At 44.4% G+C, this 17,038-nt stretch overlaps 1 protein-coding gene across 1 annotated transcript in view; it reads right to left on the bottom strand.

Annotated features, from left to right (window-relative positions):
* ANKH (ANKH inorganic pyrophosphate transport regulator) overlaps window positions 1–17,038 on the bottom strand; it is a 153,141-nt gene that overhangs the window by 74,211 nt on the left and 61,892 nt on the right. The gene's annotated exons all lie outside the window — the stretch shown is intronic.

The raw sequence follows: 17,038 nt of genomic DNA, 5'->3' as shown, positions 1-17,038 counted from the left end.
AAAATGAACAAAAATCTTTATTAAATTAAATTTATCACCAATCTAACCCAAGAAGAGGTGCGAAACCGGCTAAATAAGATTAAAATAGATAAATCTCCGGGTCCGGATGGCATACACCCACGAGTACTAAGAGAACTAAGTAATGTAATAGATAAACCATTATTTCTTATTTTTAGGGACTCTATAAAGACAGGGTCTGTTCCGCAGGATTGGCGCATAGCAAATGTGGTGCCAATATTCAAAAAGGGCTCTAAAAGTGAACCTGGAAATTATAGGCCAGTAAGTCTAACCTCTATTGTTGGTAAAATATTTGAAGGGTTTCTGAGGGATGTTATTCTGGATTATCTCAATGAGAATAACTGTTTAACTCCATATCTGCATGGGTTTATGAGAAATCGCTCCTGTCAAACCAATCTAATCAGTTTTTATGAAGAGGTAAGCTATAGGCTGGACCACGGTGAGTCATTGGACGTGGTATATCTCGATTTTTCCAAAGCTTTTGATACCGTGCCGCACAAGAGGTTGGTACACAAAATGAGAATGCTTGGTCTGGGGGAAATTGTGTGTAAATGGGTTAGTAACTGGCTTAGTGATAGAAAGCAGAGGGTGGTTATAAATGGTATAGTCTCTAACTGGGTCGCTGTGACCAGTGGGGTACCGCAGGGGTCAGTATTGGGACCTGTTCTCTTCAACATATTCATTAATGATCTGGTAGAAGGTTTACACAGTAAAATATCGATATTTGCAGATGATACAAAACTATGTAAAGCAGTTAATACAAGAGAAGATAGTATTCTGCTACAGATGGATCTGGATAAGTTGGAAACTTGGGCTGAAAGGTGGCAGATGAGGTTTAACAATGATAAATGTAAGGTTATACACATGGGAAGAAGGAATCAATGTCACCATTACACACTGAATGGGAAACCACTGGGTAAATCTGACAGGGAGAAGGACTTGGGGATCCTAGTTAATGATAAACTTACCTGGAGCAGCCAGTGCCAGGCAGCAGCTGCCAAGGCAAACAGGATCATGGGGTGCATTAAAAGAGGTCTGGATACACATGATGAGAGCATTATACTGCCTCTGTACAAATCCCTAGTTAGACCGCACATGGAGTACTGTGTCCAGTTTTGGGCACCGGTGCTCAGGAAGGATATAATGGAACTAGAGAGAGTACAAAGGAGGGCAACAAAATTAATAAAGGGGATGGGAGAACTACAATACCCAGATAGATTAGCGAAATTAGGATTATATAGTCTAGAAAAAAGACGACTGAGGGGCGATCTAATAACCATGTATAAGTATATAAGGGGACAATACAAATATCTCGCTGAGGATCTGTTTATACCAAGGAAGGTGACGGGCACAAGGGGGCATTCTTTGCGTCTGGAGGAGAGAAGGTTTTTCCACCAACATAGAAGAGGATTCTTTACTGTTAGGGCAGTGAGAATCTGGAATTGCTTGCCTGAGGAGGTGGTGATGGCGAACTCAGTCGAGGGGTTCAAGAGAGGCCTGGATGTCTTCCTGGAGCAGAACAATATTGTATCATACAATTAGGTTCTGTAGAAGGACGTAGATCTGGGGATTTATTATGATGGAATATAGGCTGAACTGGATGGACAAATGTCTTTTTTCGGCCTTACTAACTATGTTACTATGTTACTATGTAAATAATCATTTAAAAAGAGTAAATATCCAACGTAACAAACAGACCAAAAATGGTGGGTGAGCCAAAGCGGAAAAATGGTTCCATAGAACAAAGCAATACAAAATGACACCTGAGCAAAAGAATGCAAATACCTTAATGTCTGTCACAGGTGAAATAAGGTAGCAGATAGTGGACTGTTCCAAAAATGAAGTGGAATGTATACAGTAAGTTGCAGTTAGGAAATGGAAACGTAATTAATTAAAATACATGAAGAGTAGAAAAGGTCTAAATTGAGGTGCCAACAATGTGAAAGTCCTATACAATAAGTAATGTAAGGTGCAAATAGTGCATGTAATAATAGGGATATGGTGACGCTCACCCTCCAAACCCCCGACGCGCGTTTCTATAATGCTTCGTCAGGGGTCTGATCATATATGTGAAATTTCATCATTCCTAAATGTATGGCAAGTCTGGCCTGTCTTTAGCCGATTGCTGATATTTTGGATTAGCAAGTATTAATTAAAGAGGTATTGTATGTGAAAAATGTTTGATCACATCCAAAGCTAGTACTACAATGTGTGACAATATTTTATAAGTGTACCCTTGTATATATTGTGCGCCATGAGTTGCATCCTACATACAGATACTGAACCTCACCAATGTCTAAGAACCCCCAACAAGTAAAGTAAGTACTGCTACAATCTTTTCATTGCAGTGGTAAGAACAGGTCTCCAGAGCCATTTTACGCAATGAAATGCATTTCTATTAAAGGAGTTATCAGGTCTTGTGGTGAAAGTCTGCATTCACTGCAGACTTCTGAATCCTTACAAGATACGCAATGTACACTGTCAGGTTTCTCCCGAGACTGGCGGTCATATGACCTGAAAAATGTGATTTGCATAATTCCAGCCACATTCCGACTAAATGTGCTCTGCCTAACTTAATTCACATGTATTGAGTGAGGCTGAGTATGTCTAGTCGGCATGTGACCACATGTTATCAAAATCACATACATGTGGTCACATGACCGCCTGTTCTTGGTAGCGACACGGGAGAAACCTGACAGTGTACAGTGCATGTGTACTGTAAGGATTCAGGAGTCTGCAGTCACGAAGAGTGACTTTCACCACAAGGCCGGACAACACCTTTAATTACTGGGTAATATACTATGTGACCCCTTATCAATGGTGCAGAAACTTTCTGGTCCACGTGCCACATTCTATGACTAAACCAATCCCAGGGGTGCGAAGGAGTATTACATTTATTAAATATTGGAAGTATGGACTATGTATGTCTGAAAAGAGGCGGCGTCAGCTTTAGGACTCCCACCTATGGGAAGAATGTGGTCACTCTCCCGGTGTGTGCACTCCATGAAGGAGACTATGTACTTCAATGGGGTGCAACACAGGAATCAGGAGGCTTACATTCTGGTTAGGTGCTACTAGCCGCACATGGCTCCCAGGCCTTGCTGTTCACACTTGACACACAGTACACTTGTCAGCTGCTACATTTTCGCTGCCACCTACTAACATAGTACTTTACCCAGAAAATTCACTAACACCAGCGGAAATTCACATCAGCCATAAATTATGTGTAGTTAATGATTAAGTCTAGACAAAATGACAGCACAAAAGGATAAAATGATTGATGGGGTCCTTCAACTGTTGAACACAAAAACGAAGGCAGCAGTCTACTGGCTTTATTACATTCAACCCTGAATATACAGTATGTATCTTCTACAGTAAAAAGTAATGATTATTGGCGGATGTGTAGTTGTAGAAATAAAAGCGCTTATAGTTTAGATACTTTCTGCTGATAATCATGTGTAGTTATAGTACACGGACTATCATGGTGATTTATCACTCTTCCAACGACACATTTTGCATCACTGATTAATATCCAAATGAGCCTACTGACCCTACAAGCCAGTATAGCATACAGCCAGATTAGTTTGTATCAGATTTACATGTATGAAGTTGTCATTTCCTTTTGGCTTACAATGATATTTTAAAGCATACGTAGGTTTTTACACACATACTGGGAAATCTTAGCCATGGTCTAAAGCAGGGGTTTCAAACACTTGTGGCCCCTTAGGCTGCCTCATGCGGCCCTCAGGCACTGTAGACCCCTTGGCATCCCTGCCCGGTTCAGGGGATTCACCGATGGCAGCGTTTTATTTCAGCTGAATGTGCATCCTTAGACAAACATTCAATTGAAATGATGTACCTGCTGTGGGGGGAGGTGGGAGAGCGGCAGCGGTGGAGCTGCGGGTCACAGGAGGCAAGAGCCACCTGCCGCAGCTAACCCCTGTGCCCGCTACTAAAGAGAAGTCAATATTCACGACTCTCCATGCCCATGGAAGTGGAGAGCAGTGAACATTAATTTCTCTATAACAGCGGGCACAGTAAGCCGGGCGATCACGTGTGCCCGCTACTAAAGTGAATTAATATTCACTGCTCTCTACACCTATGGGAGTAGAGAGCAGTGAATATTCATTCCCTTAAAGGGAACCTGTCACCCCCCGCAGGCGTTTGTAACTAAAAGAGCCACCTTGTGCAGCACTAATGCTGCACTCTCACAAGGTGGCTCTTTTATTTATTGGTGCTGTAACTTCAGAAATAATCCATTTTATAATTTGTCCCAAATACCTTGAATCAGTCCTGGAGGCAGGTCTTTCCCCCCCTGCTGCAAACGCAGCACCGCCGTCACTCTTGTCCTCTTGGCGCCGCCTCCTCAGTGCTGTTTTCAAATAAGCCAGGTCCTGCGCTCTTTTCTCATGCCTTGGGCATGTGCAGTGAGCGCTGCCCGTCCTCTGTCCTCATTTGCAGTTTAGCTGACTGCGCTTGTGAGGCCGCCCTGGCCAGGATCCCGCCCCGAGGTGTCTTCTGATTTATTCTCACTGCGGGGCTGGGATTCCTGGGCATGCGCTGAACACTCTGTCGAAGGCGGAAGGAGATGAGTGAGAGGCTTAGATATGCACTGCGCATGCTCAGGAATCCCAGCCCTGCAGTGAAATAAATCAGAAGACACTGCAGGGTGGGATCTCGGGTAGGGCGGCCGCACAGGCGCATTTGAAAACAGCGCTGAGGAGGCGGCGCCCGGCGCCAAGAGGACATGAGTGACGGCGGTGCTGCGTTTGCAGCAGGGGGGGAAAGACCTGCCTCCAGGACTGATTCAAGGTATTTGGGACAAATTATAAAATGGATGATTTCTGAAGTTACAGCACCAATAGCTAAAAGAGCCACCTTGTCAGAATGCAGCATTTGTGCTGCACAAGGTGGCTCTTTTAAGGTACCTTCACACATAACGATATTGTTAACGATATCGTTGCTTTTTGTGACGTAGCAACGATATCGTTAATGAAATCGTTCTGTGTGACAGCGACCAACGATCAGGCCCCTGCTGGGAGATCGTTGGTCGCTGAATAAAGTCCAGAACTTTATTTCGTCGCTGGACTCCTGCTGACATCGCTGGATCGGCGTGTGTGACAGGTGTACAGGAGGAGTGCAGAGCACAGCGCTGGAGGACAGACGGCTGTAGGTAAGTATATAGTGTTTGATTTTTTTTTACTTTTAGGATGGTAACCAGGGTAAACATCGGGTTACTAAGCGCGGCCCTGCGCTTAGTTACCCGATGTTTACCCTGGTTACCGGCATCGTTGGTCGCTGGAGAGCTGTCTGTGTGACAGCTCTCCAGCGACCAAACAGCGACGCTGCAGCGATCCGGATCGTTGTCGGTATCGCTGCAGCGTCGCTTAATGTGAAGGGGCCTTTAGTTACAAACGCCTGGGGGGGGGGTGACAGGTTCCACTTTAAGAAGTGAGCACACGTGAACGCCCCACCGCAGGAAGCCGGCTACTGTGCCCACTATTACAGATCAATGAATATTCACTGCTCTCCACTCCTATAGTCCAGGGCATGTGGAGCAGTGAAAATTCCAGCAGCTGTCCTCTGCTTGTAAGCAGTGCATGACGTCACTGCCATGTGCTGCCTACAAGCATAAATCAGCTGCATCAGAACAAAATGCTGCAAGGGAGTCCAGGGAAGGTAAGTAGAATGGTTTATGCTTTTTTATGTTTTTCTAATGGGGCAATGTATATCAGGATAGGGAAGAGGGGGCCATGCATACCAGGATGGGGATGAGTAGGCCATGCATACCTGAATTGGGGACATATATATACCAGGATGGGGGATATTAGTACAGAATTGACCAAATTCTTTGCTTCACTTTTTTTTCTATTTTCCCCTACTAAAACCTAGGGACATAACTACAATATGGGGACCTGGATAGGGAAGTGACTACAATATGGGGACCTGGATATGGGGACATGACTACAATATGAGAACTTTGATGGGGACATACTGTATACACAATATAGGGAGCTGGATGGGGATATAACTACAATATGGGGTCATAACTACAATATGAGTGCACATTCACCTAGCCTAGTTCTCATGCTTCGCACTGACGAGGGCCACCAGTCCAAAACACCGTGTCTGCGAATTGAGATACTGATTTGGCTTTTATCCTAAGTCATATTGCAAGACTCATTAAAGAGTTGATTGTGACTTGTAGGATCGCTACTTTCAACAGGTGGCGCTATAGAGTTCAAGTCCTCTTTTTCTCTGAAGAGGCAATTTGCATTTATTATCACCACATCCATCATTACCCAAGTTCTAAAAAAAAATTTAAAAACATGGCAAAAATGGTATATAGAAAAAAAATGTATCACTAACAATGTCACTTTGTCCTTCAAAGAATGCGGCCAACCAAATGAAAACATTTCCTATATGCAGCCCATATACCCAACCAAGTTTGAGACCCCTGGTCTAAAAAGATACAGTATCAAACAGGAGCAGTTTCATATCTTCAGACACTTAAGGATTTGATGAGAATTTGAATGATTCTAAAGCGATACTCATCAAATCCGCAATCAATTCAACAATCAGATCGAGCAAAAAAAAAATATTACGGATCTACAGGCACTTATGAGGAATATCTGCAGCAAAAGTCTGGGTATCACCCTTGGGCTCATTCCAAGGGTTCATTAGTAAAATATGTGTTGGATTTGCAGAATCTGTAACACTTGAATATACCATTGTCAATCACCAATGTCATTCACCATTGCCATTCACCTCTGCCATTCACCACTGCCATTCACCTCTGCCATTCACCACGGCCATTCACCACTGCCATTCATCACTGCCATTCACCATTGCCATTCACCACTGTCATTCACAATTGCCATTCACCACTGCCATTCACCACTGCCATTCACCATTGCCATTCACCACTGCCATTCACCTCTGCCATTCACCACTGTCATTCACCATTGCCATTCACCATTGCCATTCACCACTGCCATTCACCACTGCCATTCACCATTGCCATTCACCTCTGCCATTCACCACGGCCATTCACCACTGCCATTCACCACTGCCATTCACCACTGCCATTCACCACTGCCATTCACCTCTGCCATTCACCACTGCCATTCACCATTGCCATTCACCACTGCCATTCACCACTGCCATTCACCATTGCCATTCACCACTGCCATTCACCATTGCCATTCACCACTGCCATTCACCATTGCCATTCACCATTGCCATTCACCACTGTCATTCACAATTGCCATTCACCAATGCCATTCACCACTGCCATTCACCTCTGCCATTCACCATTGCCATTCACCATTGCCATTCACCACTGCCATTCACCACTGCCATTCACCATTGCCATTCACCTCTGCCATTCACCACTGCCATTCACCACTGTCATTCACCACTGCTATTCACCATTGCCATTCACCACTGCCATTCACCGTTGCCATTCACCACTGCCATTCACCATTGCCATTCACCACTGTCATTCACCACTGTCATTCACCACTGCCATTCACCACTGCCATTCACCACTGCCATTCACCATTGCCATTAACCACTGCCATTCACCATTGCCATTCACCACTGCCATTCACCACTGCCATTCACCTCTGCCATTCACCATTGCCATTCACCATTGCCATTCACCAGTCATTCACCATTGCCGTTCACCACTGCCATTCACCATTGCCATTCACCACTGCCATTCACCATTGTGATTCACCTCTGCCATTCACCTCTGCCATTCACCACGGCCATTCACCACTGGCATTCACCATTGCGATTCACCTCCGCCCTTCACCCTTGCCACTCACCACTGCCATTCACCACTGTTATTCACCACTGTCACACCATTTCCATTCACAACTGCCATTCACCACTGCCATTCACCATTGCCATTCACCACTGCCATTCACCACTGCCATTCACCACTGTTATTCACCACTGTCACACCATTTCCATTCACAACTGCCATTCACCACTGCCATTCACCATTGCCATTCACCACTGCCATTCACCACTGCCATTCACCACTGTCACACCATTTCCATTCACAACTGCCATTCACCACTGCCATTCACCATTGCCATTCACCACTGCCATTCACCACTGCCATTCACCTCTGCCATTCACCACTGCCATTCACCACTGCCATTCACCTTTGCCATTCACCATTGTCATTCACCATTGCCATTCACCTCTGCCATTCACCTCTGCCATTCACCATTGCAATTCAACTTTGCCATTCACCATTGGCATTCACCATTGTCATTCACTTTCACATAATTGCATTTCTATAATTATGGCTGGAAGCCAAAACCATGAGCAGACCCTTTATAGAAAATATAATGGAAGCATGTAACTCATTTTTTTGCTGACAAATACCAATGCAAACTACTGACAAAAATACTGACCAATGAAAGCAGCCATTCTCATTAATTGGGTCAAAATGATCCCTTATGTCCCGTAAAGAAGAATTACCTGGGCAATCACTTCAATGGCAGCAGCCTAATTTGCTTTTAGTACACTCCTTGGTTCCCACACTTGGGTAAATATTAAAATTCTAAACGTTGGTAACAAAATGCAAGTAGAGTCCCCATACAGCCCCAAAAAGAGACCTAAAGGGTAAGAACAACTACCAATGCACACACTTGTGTCTAAATCTTAATAGGAATGTCATCAGGTTTTTGCCACCTAATCTGAGAGTAGCATAATGTAAAGACAAAAACCCTGATTCCAGCAGTGTCACGTACTGGGCTGCTTGCTGTAGTTTTGATAAAACAGTAGGAGATTATCACTAGCAGACTAGTAAATCTGCTGCGATATAGTCCTCCATATTCATGAGTAAACATGAGCAAATATCGTCAGCTCCCCCTTATTCAGCAAGCTATAGCGCTTACCGAAGAATCTGCAGCAGGAACCAGGATACCTGGAGCACTCCTGGTAATCAGGTGTCCGGCCCCGTAGCTGTATGTGTCGCGGGCATGTGACAGTCACCCTGCATGGAGAGCCTGGGTGTTGTGAATGTCACACAGCCGCGATACATGCAGATGTGGCACCGTACAGCTGATCATCAGGAGCGCTCCAGGTATTCGGGTTCCTGTGGTCAAATCACCACTTACTTCCAAGGGGAACACACAGGAATTGTGAGTATGTGCATCACACACAACTGCAGATAATTCTTCTTAGACAAGAAAGTCTCTTTAATTTGAAAATTTCAAAAATGTTCTTTCCATCGCTCTCCACCCCAATGGAAATATAAGGAATATGAGAACGCAACCTATTATCCAGTGCCTGAATAAGATCCAGATAAACAGTATATTTTCATTTACACAGAAAATAGAGACTAGAATTTATAAAACGCAGCCCTGTTAGGCAACCTAAGGCAATGAGATGGCGCCTCTCCCAGACGCTGCCCAGTAATACGCATCACTTACTTAGGCTGGGCATACACATTAGGTGAATGTCAACAGGCACTGCCAATTAGCGACTATGGCAGGAGCCTGACTGCTCCCTTGTAGATGTGCAGCAGACATGATCATGTGTGGTCAGCCATTCCCGCTTTTCCGGCAATTGTAAATGAATGGGTAACCATGATCAAGTCGAGTTGATGAGAGCAAGCGCCCTTCTATAGCGCCAATTCTGAATGCTCCAGGAGGGTGGGAGTTGCCTTGTCCTTATGGCGATGCACCCATGTGTAGACACCCTGTCCCACCAGTATATGTACATTTTTAAACATACAGTATGTACGTGTTCTTCTGTAGATGGATTATTGGGGTCCTCAACAACCAGCATCGTTTGGATTAAGTGAATCATCTAGCTATCCAGTTGCTTATATAAAATGGGAGCGCTCTCAGGGTATAACATGGCCATATGTGTTACTATCGTGTAGCCTCATTACATTTCCTCTGATAGAAGGTCACAGTTAAAGTCCAAAGACACAAAGTTCAAACTAGGTTTAAAACCAAATTCCTGAAACCTGACAAGGCAAACATAGAAGGTGAATACAGCTGCAGCCCCTAGCTACAGTCCAGGCTTTGTTTTCTCATGGAACGTCCTTGCGAAGCTCCAGCCGGCATCTGACATGCAATGCTCCCAGTCGATGTGTGGGACCTGGGAGTATTCTTTCATTCTTTTACTTAGGTTTAACCCCTTAAGAACCAGAGGTATTTCCATTTTGCATTTCTGTTTTTTGCTCCCCTTCTTCTCAGAGCCAAAATATTGTTATTTTTCCGTCAATATGGCCATGTGAGGGCTTGTTTTTTTGAGGGACGAGTTTTATATTTTGAACAACACCATTGCTTTTCCCATATTGTGTACTGGAAAACGGGAAAACAAATTCTAAGTGCGGTAAATTGCCAAAAAAGTGCAAGTCTACCATGTTCACTAAATGACCTGCCATTACGATTCTGCAGGTCATTACGATTTCACAGACACCAAACATGTCTAGGTTCTTTGTATTCAAGTGGTGAAAAAAAATTCCAAGTTTGCAAAACAAAAAAAAAGGCGCCATATTCCGAGACCTATAGCGTTTCCATTTTTCGGGATCTGAAGCTGGGTGAGCGCTTATTGCTTGCGCGCCGAGCTAACGTTTTAATTGACACCATTCACTACGGCCCAAAGCACGTTGTTCAACTTGCCCAGGCTACACGTTCAGGGGACAGCCCACAAAAATAAAGACATAGTGGCCAATTAGTTTAGACTGGCGTTGTACATGCTAGTCTTAATTACGGTTACAGTGGAGAAGAATGTGCTGAATTCATTAAGAGGTAAATGCCACTTAGTGGATTAGTAGTGTGCGCCTCACTAGAAATGTTACTCTAGTAAGGTAAAATTTCTGGCGAAAGTTATGCCATGTAACTTGCGATGGATCCGGAATACAGGCACACAACCATGCTCTACTCACTTTGGTGGAACCAGGACTTGTGTGAAAATACCAAAATATCTCAACATTTTTGCACAACATGCCGGTGTGTGTTTTCAGTCATACACCTGGCCGCATACTGATTGATGAACCTGCCCCATATTGTTCAGTACAGTGTAAATGAAATGGCCCCAACATCCAAATTACCTACAACTTCTGGCTGAAGAGAAATCTACATGACTAGCAATGTTCTAGCAAGTTGCCGTTATTCTAACAAATCAGAACGGTGTGTAAAAAAGCAGAACACAAAAGTGTGTTAGTAGTTTAATAAAATGGAAATGTAATATTCGAAGAGTTATTACAACAAGTCTGCAATCAGTGTATTATCCTGTCCTTGTAGAATCGAACTTGTCACTGTCTCCGTCTACAACAAACATGGTGTCATTGATCTAGAATCCTTTGACACATTCTTGGCATGTGACAGACAGGATGTCTCATTCACTGCACATTTCAATCAAGAAGAACTCACAATGTATGACGGGGAGGCAAGTCAAGAAAGTAATCCAAACACTTATGGGTTATATACTTCATTATGTCAGAATATTCAAGCAAAATACAGATGTATACACGAGCTACATCCAAAAGCACAATTAAATACTTTACTAAATAATATCTACTCCTTTTCTTCCTATAAATCAATAGTACAAATGAAGATCAGAAACATTGTAATATATATTATCACAGAAATCTCCTTATGTTGATATTTAATTACTAGCTATTGAACCCGTTCTACGCCCGGGTGGCGAGCATTTATATTGGTATATGGTCTCCATCCTGGTATGTGCTGCTCCATCCTGCGTCCCCATCCTGTCATGTGCTGCTCCATCCTGCGTCCCCATCCTGTCATGCGCTGCTCCATCCTGCGTCCCCATCCTGTCATGTGCTGCTCCATCCTGCGTCCCCATCCTGTTATGTGTTGCACCCATCCTGCGTCCCCATCCTTATGTGCTGCTCCATCCTGCGTCCCCATCCTGTCATGTGCTGCTCCATCCTGCGTCCCCATCCTGTCATGTGCTGCTCCATCCTGCGTCCCCATCCTGTCATGTGCTGCTCCATCCTGCGTCCCCAACCTGTCATGTGCTGCTCGATCCTGCGTCCCCATCCTGGTATGTGCTGCTCCATCCTGCGTCCCCATCCTGTTATGTGCTGTTCCCATCCTGCGTCCCAATCCTTATGTGCTGCTCCATCCTGCGCCCCCATCCTTATGTGCTGCTCCATCCTGCGTCCCCATCCTGTCATGTGCTGCTCCATCCTGCGTCCCCATCCTGGTATGTGCTGCTCCATCCTGCGTCCCCATCCTGTTATGTGCTGCTCCCATCCTGCGTCCCCATCCTTATGTGATGCTCCATCCTGCGTCCCCATCCTTATGTGCTGCTCCATCCTGCGTCCCCATCCTTATGTGCTGCTCCATCCTGCGTCCCCATCCTGTCATGTGCTGCTCCATCCTGCGTCCCCATCCTGTCATGTGCTGCTCCATCCTGCGTCCCCATCCTGTCATGTGCTGCTCCATCCTGCGTCCCCATCCTGTCATGTGCTGCTCCCATCCTGCGTCCCCATCCTTATGTGCTGCTCCATCCTGCGTCCCCATCCTTATGTGCTGCTCCATCCTGCATGCCCATCCTTATGTGCTGCTCCATCCTGCGTCCCCATCCTTATGTGCTGCTCCCATCCTGCGTCCCCATCCTTATGTGCTGCTCCATCCTGCGTCCCCATCCTTATGTGCTGCTCCATCCTGCGTCCCCATCCTTATGTGCTGCTCCATCCTGCGTCCCCATCCTTATGTGCTGCTCCCATCCTGCGTCCCCATCCTTATGTGCTGCTCCATCCTGCGTCCCCATCCTTATGTGCTGCTCCATCCTGCGTCCCCATCCTTATGTGCTGCTCCATCCTGCGTCCCCATACTGCCTCTGACCCGCTCGGCGCCGAGTGCTGGGGGGCCTGAGCAGGCGGGGACACCGGCGCGCTGTGGGGGTCAGGTGCCGATATCGCCGCCAGCTCAGGCCCCCCAGCACTTACTATATTCACCTGTCCTGCGTTCCACCGCTGGGCGCCGCCATCTTCCCGGTCTCCTGGCTGTGACTGTTCAGGTCACAGGCCGAAGACCAGGAAGATGGCGGCGCTCAGCGGTGGAACGCAGGACAGGTGAATATGGCCGATACTCACCCTCCTGGCGGTCCCTGCCTCTCTGTTGGAGATCGCGGTGTGCGTTCAGTGTGAACGCACACCGCGATCTCCCGGGAGCGTCACTCTGTGAGGCCCAGACTGCGCCGGCGCTTGCGCCTGCGCAGTCTATAAAGGCTTCGGACACAGTGACGCTCCCAGCGTTATATTATAGATTCCAGATATGATAGATAACAATATTGGTTCCAGGGAGAGAAAAAATCATCATAACCTGTGGGATCCCCCAATATAGTTTTCTTAAATGAGTTAGCTGGGACTTTGTTAAGGTACCGTCACACATGACGATATCGTTAACGACATCGTTGCTTTTTGTGACGTAGCAACAATATCGTTAACGAAATCGTTATGTGTGACAGCGACCAACGATCAGGCCCCTGCTGGGAGATCGTTGGTCGCTGGGGAAAGTCCAGCACTTTATTTTGTCGCTGGATCTCCCGCTGACATCGCTGAATGACATCGCGATGTGTGACGCCGATCCAGCGATGTCTTCACTGGTAACCAGGGTAAACATCGGGTTACTAAGCGCAGGGCCGTGCTTAGTAACCCGATGTTTACCCTGGTTACCGTTGTAAATGTAAAAAAACAAACACTACATACTTACATTCCCGGTCTCTGGTCATGTTTCCCGCCGTTAGCTTCCCGCACTGACTAGTGAGCACCGGCCAGCCGAAAAGCAAAGCACAGCGGTGACGTCACCGCTGTACTTTCCGGCCGGCGCTCAGTCAGTGCGGGAAGCTGAAGGTGAGGGACATGACCAGACACTGGGAATGTAAGTATGTAGTGTTTGTTTTTTTACATTTACAACGGTAACCAGGGTAAACATCGGGTTACTAAGCGCGGCCCTGCGCTTAGTAACCCGATGTTTACCCTGGTTACCGGGGACTTCGGGATCGTTGGTCGCTGGAGAGCTGTCTGTGTGACAGCTCTCCAGCGACCAAACAGCGATGCTGCAGCGATCGACATCGTTGTCGGTATCGCTGCAGCGTCGCTTAGTGTGACGGTACCTTTAGTCAAGTAATAGTCATCAGTATTTCTCATTAGTGGAAGACTAACCTCCAGGAACCTGGCTAATGTGCAGAATGAAGGGGTTCCAAAATTTCGGTAAGAAACTTGAGGTTTTCAATGTGTACAGAGGCACAGAAGCTCATGGGTATGGGCAACTATTTGTGTCTAGTACGGTAACTTGTCCAATTTAGGTGGCATTCATCACCGAGGACCCACTGATACTAGATCTCTTGCTAATCGCTCCAGGTTGATATTTATTTCAAAAATTCAGTGATCAACCCCTCTTGAAAAAATAAAGCAGCAAATCAAGAAATCTCTCTAATTAGATATATCTCCAATATCACAATTAAACCAAAGTTCTATGACTTTTTAAAGAACATTCCATCTGTAGTATAAACCTTCTTTGAGGTCATTTAGAACAGATTCAGCTAGCATTTTTTTCACTTTTAACACTTTCTTCAGGTTTTTGGCAATTTTTTTAATGTAAGTGTGGTGTGCTTGTATGTATTTCCAGAATCTCCTCTATAGGAAAAGAGCACATTTGTATAAAAAAAAATTATAAAAAAGCGCTTTAAAAAAATGCACAAACATTATGGCATTTTCTTCCCCAAGTCAAAACAAGGCTTTGGGAAAGAAAGTCTTATAAGTTTTCTAGGACACAATGCAATACATATGGTCTGGCATCCCTAAGAGAGTCTAGCTGTAGATAAGGTAAGACTAATGTGAAAAAAGAGGGAGCAGTAGATCTCTTTCCACGGTCCTTGTCTTCACTTCCAAGTTGTGGGTATTTTCCTAAACTAGGTTTAAAACCAAATTCCTGAAACCTGACAAGGCAAACATAGGGGAGAACACAAAGGGGAGAACAGAAGAAACCCAGATCATGGGATTTGGGAAAAAATGATTTTATAAAGAGCTCCTCAATTAAGAGATTATAAAAGAAATTCTTCAAAACAGTTACTTATAATGTAGTCCCAAAAACGCTGTCAAATTTTTGGATCTTTTTTCATTTTATAACATATCATGATTTTTCTTAAAAAAAACAACAACATTATTTTCATCAGTCAAAACCAGAGTCAGTTCCAGTTTTATTGTGTATACAGTAAGTTTTATATGAATATGCATAGAAGATGAATATTACAAACCAATTACAGAGCATCCACTGCTTTCCTTAGAAGAACAAATCTTAGTACGGTAATTTTCAATAGTATTTCCAAAATATTAGAGAGTAAAACATATTTGTAAGAGATGCAGCAGTATGAACAATATTCTTTTGCAAGCTTCATCTAGACTAAACAACCTTGAGACTGTACCAAAAGCAATTATTGTTTTCAGGAAGGAAAAATGCAACAAAATTAAACATCAGAGATAAGTTACGGAGGAAAAACACAATGACCTTCAAAAACTGAAATACACTACTGATTTTCATCTCACAACCAAAGAGTTACTTAGCTGAAAAAAATCATATCCATCATATTCAACCAAGAGATGGAAAAGGGTAAAGGGAATGCAGTAGAGGTTCAATCAGTTTGCCCCAAAAATGAAAGCTTTTCCCTTCTGATCCCAACTGTTGATCGACTAGATCAGCATTCAGAGCATGAATTTTACACATTTAAATAAGTTTTTGTTATTTTTTCTAATAATTTCTTAAAATCAACCCTCTGTGACCATTCAGTGCTTATGGTAAGGAATCCTTGTCTACAATGGCGATTGAACCATTTTTTCTCCAGACAGACTCCGTTTTTAAGAGGTTTTACAATAAACTTAATTCGATCATATTTTTGGATGGGCCATTTATGGACAAGTTATCTCTTTTCAAGAGTAAATTTATGCAATTATTTAAACTTTCCTCATAACCAAGTCCCATCATGCCCTTTTATCAGTTTTAGGGCTCTTCTTTGGACTTTTCTAGCTCTAGGGCATCTATTCTATGAAATGGTACCCAGAATTGAACTGCATATTCCAGATGAGGTCACACTAATGTTTATTAAAGTGGTAGTATTATACCTCGTCCCACAAGTGCATGCTTATTTTAATACTTGATAATATCTTGCTGGCTTTAGAAGTTGCTGATTGACACTGTATGCTGCTATTTAGTCTGTGATCGACAAGTATACCCAGATCCTTTTACCCCTAGAGCATATGGTGCCCGCATATTATTCATAATCTAGATGCAAAAGTTTACATTTATCTACATTAAACCTCATAAGCCAAGTGGATGTCCAAACGCTCATGTTGTCCAAGTCAGCTTGTAACTTATGAACATATTCCATGGACTGCATTATACTACATAGGTTGGCGTCATCTGCAAAAATTGAAACATAATTAACCCCTTAGCGACCGCCGATATGCATTAAAACGGCAGCCACTAAGTGTACTTATTCCCTCATCGCCATTTTAAAAGACTTTAGTGCCCCCCAGAGTCGAAAAATCTCCATGGTCTCAACATGATCAACATGATCAGGGCAGGATTTTCACTGAATTACGGCGATCACAAAAAATAAGTGTGCCCGCTGTTTCAATGATTTATCTCTTTTAATGTCATGATATACATCTCAGACAAGACACCTCCCGGTACCCCCGCCATCCGCGGGCCCCTCCTGATCTGTCCCCTGGTCGGCGTCCTCTTCCTGGCAAAAAAAAGTGGGTGCATGCGCAGTGCGGCCGCCAAGAACTGCCGGCCGCCACCCAGCAATAATATGGCATTTTTCCTATTGGTTCCTTTTGATCACTGAGATAGGGTCTATCACAGTGATCAAAGGAAAAAAAATAGTAAATCAAATCCCCCTTAGTCACCCCCTTAGTTAGATTAAAAAAATATAAAATATTTTTATATTTTCCCATTCTTTACAGTTCCTGGCAAAAAAAAAGTGGGTGCACGCGCAGTGCGGCCGC

This window comes from Ranitomeya imitator, chromosome 6 (genome assembly GCF_032444005.1).
Source record: "Ranitomeya imitator isolate aRanImi1 chromosome 6, aRanImi1.pri, whole genome shotgun sequence".
In the NCBI taxonomy this organism is placed as follows: domain Eukaryota; kingdom Metazoa; phylum Chordata; class Amphibia; order Anura; family Dendrobatidae; genus Ranitomeya; species Ranitomeya imitator.
This window is presented reverse-complemented; position numbering and strand designations above follow the sequence as displayed.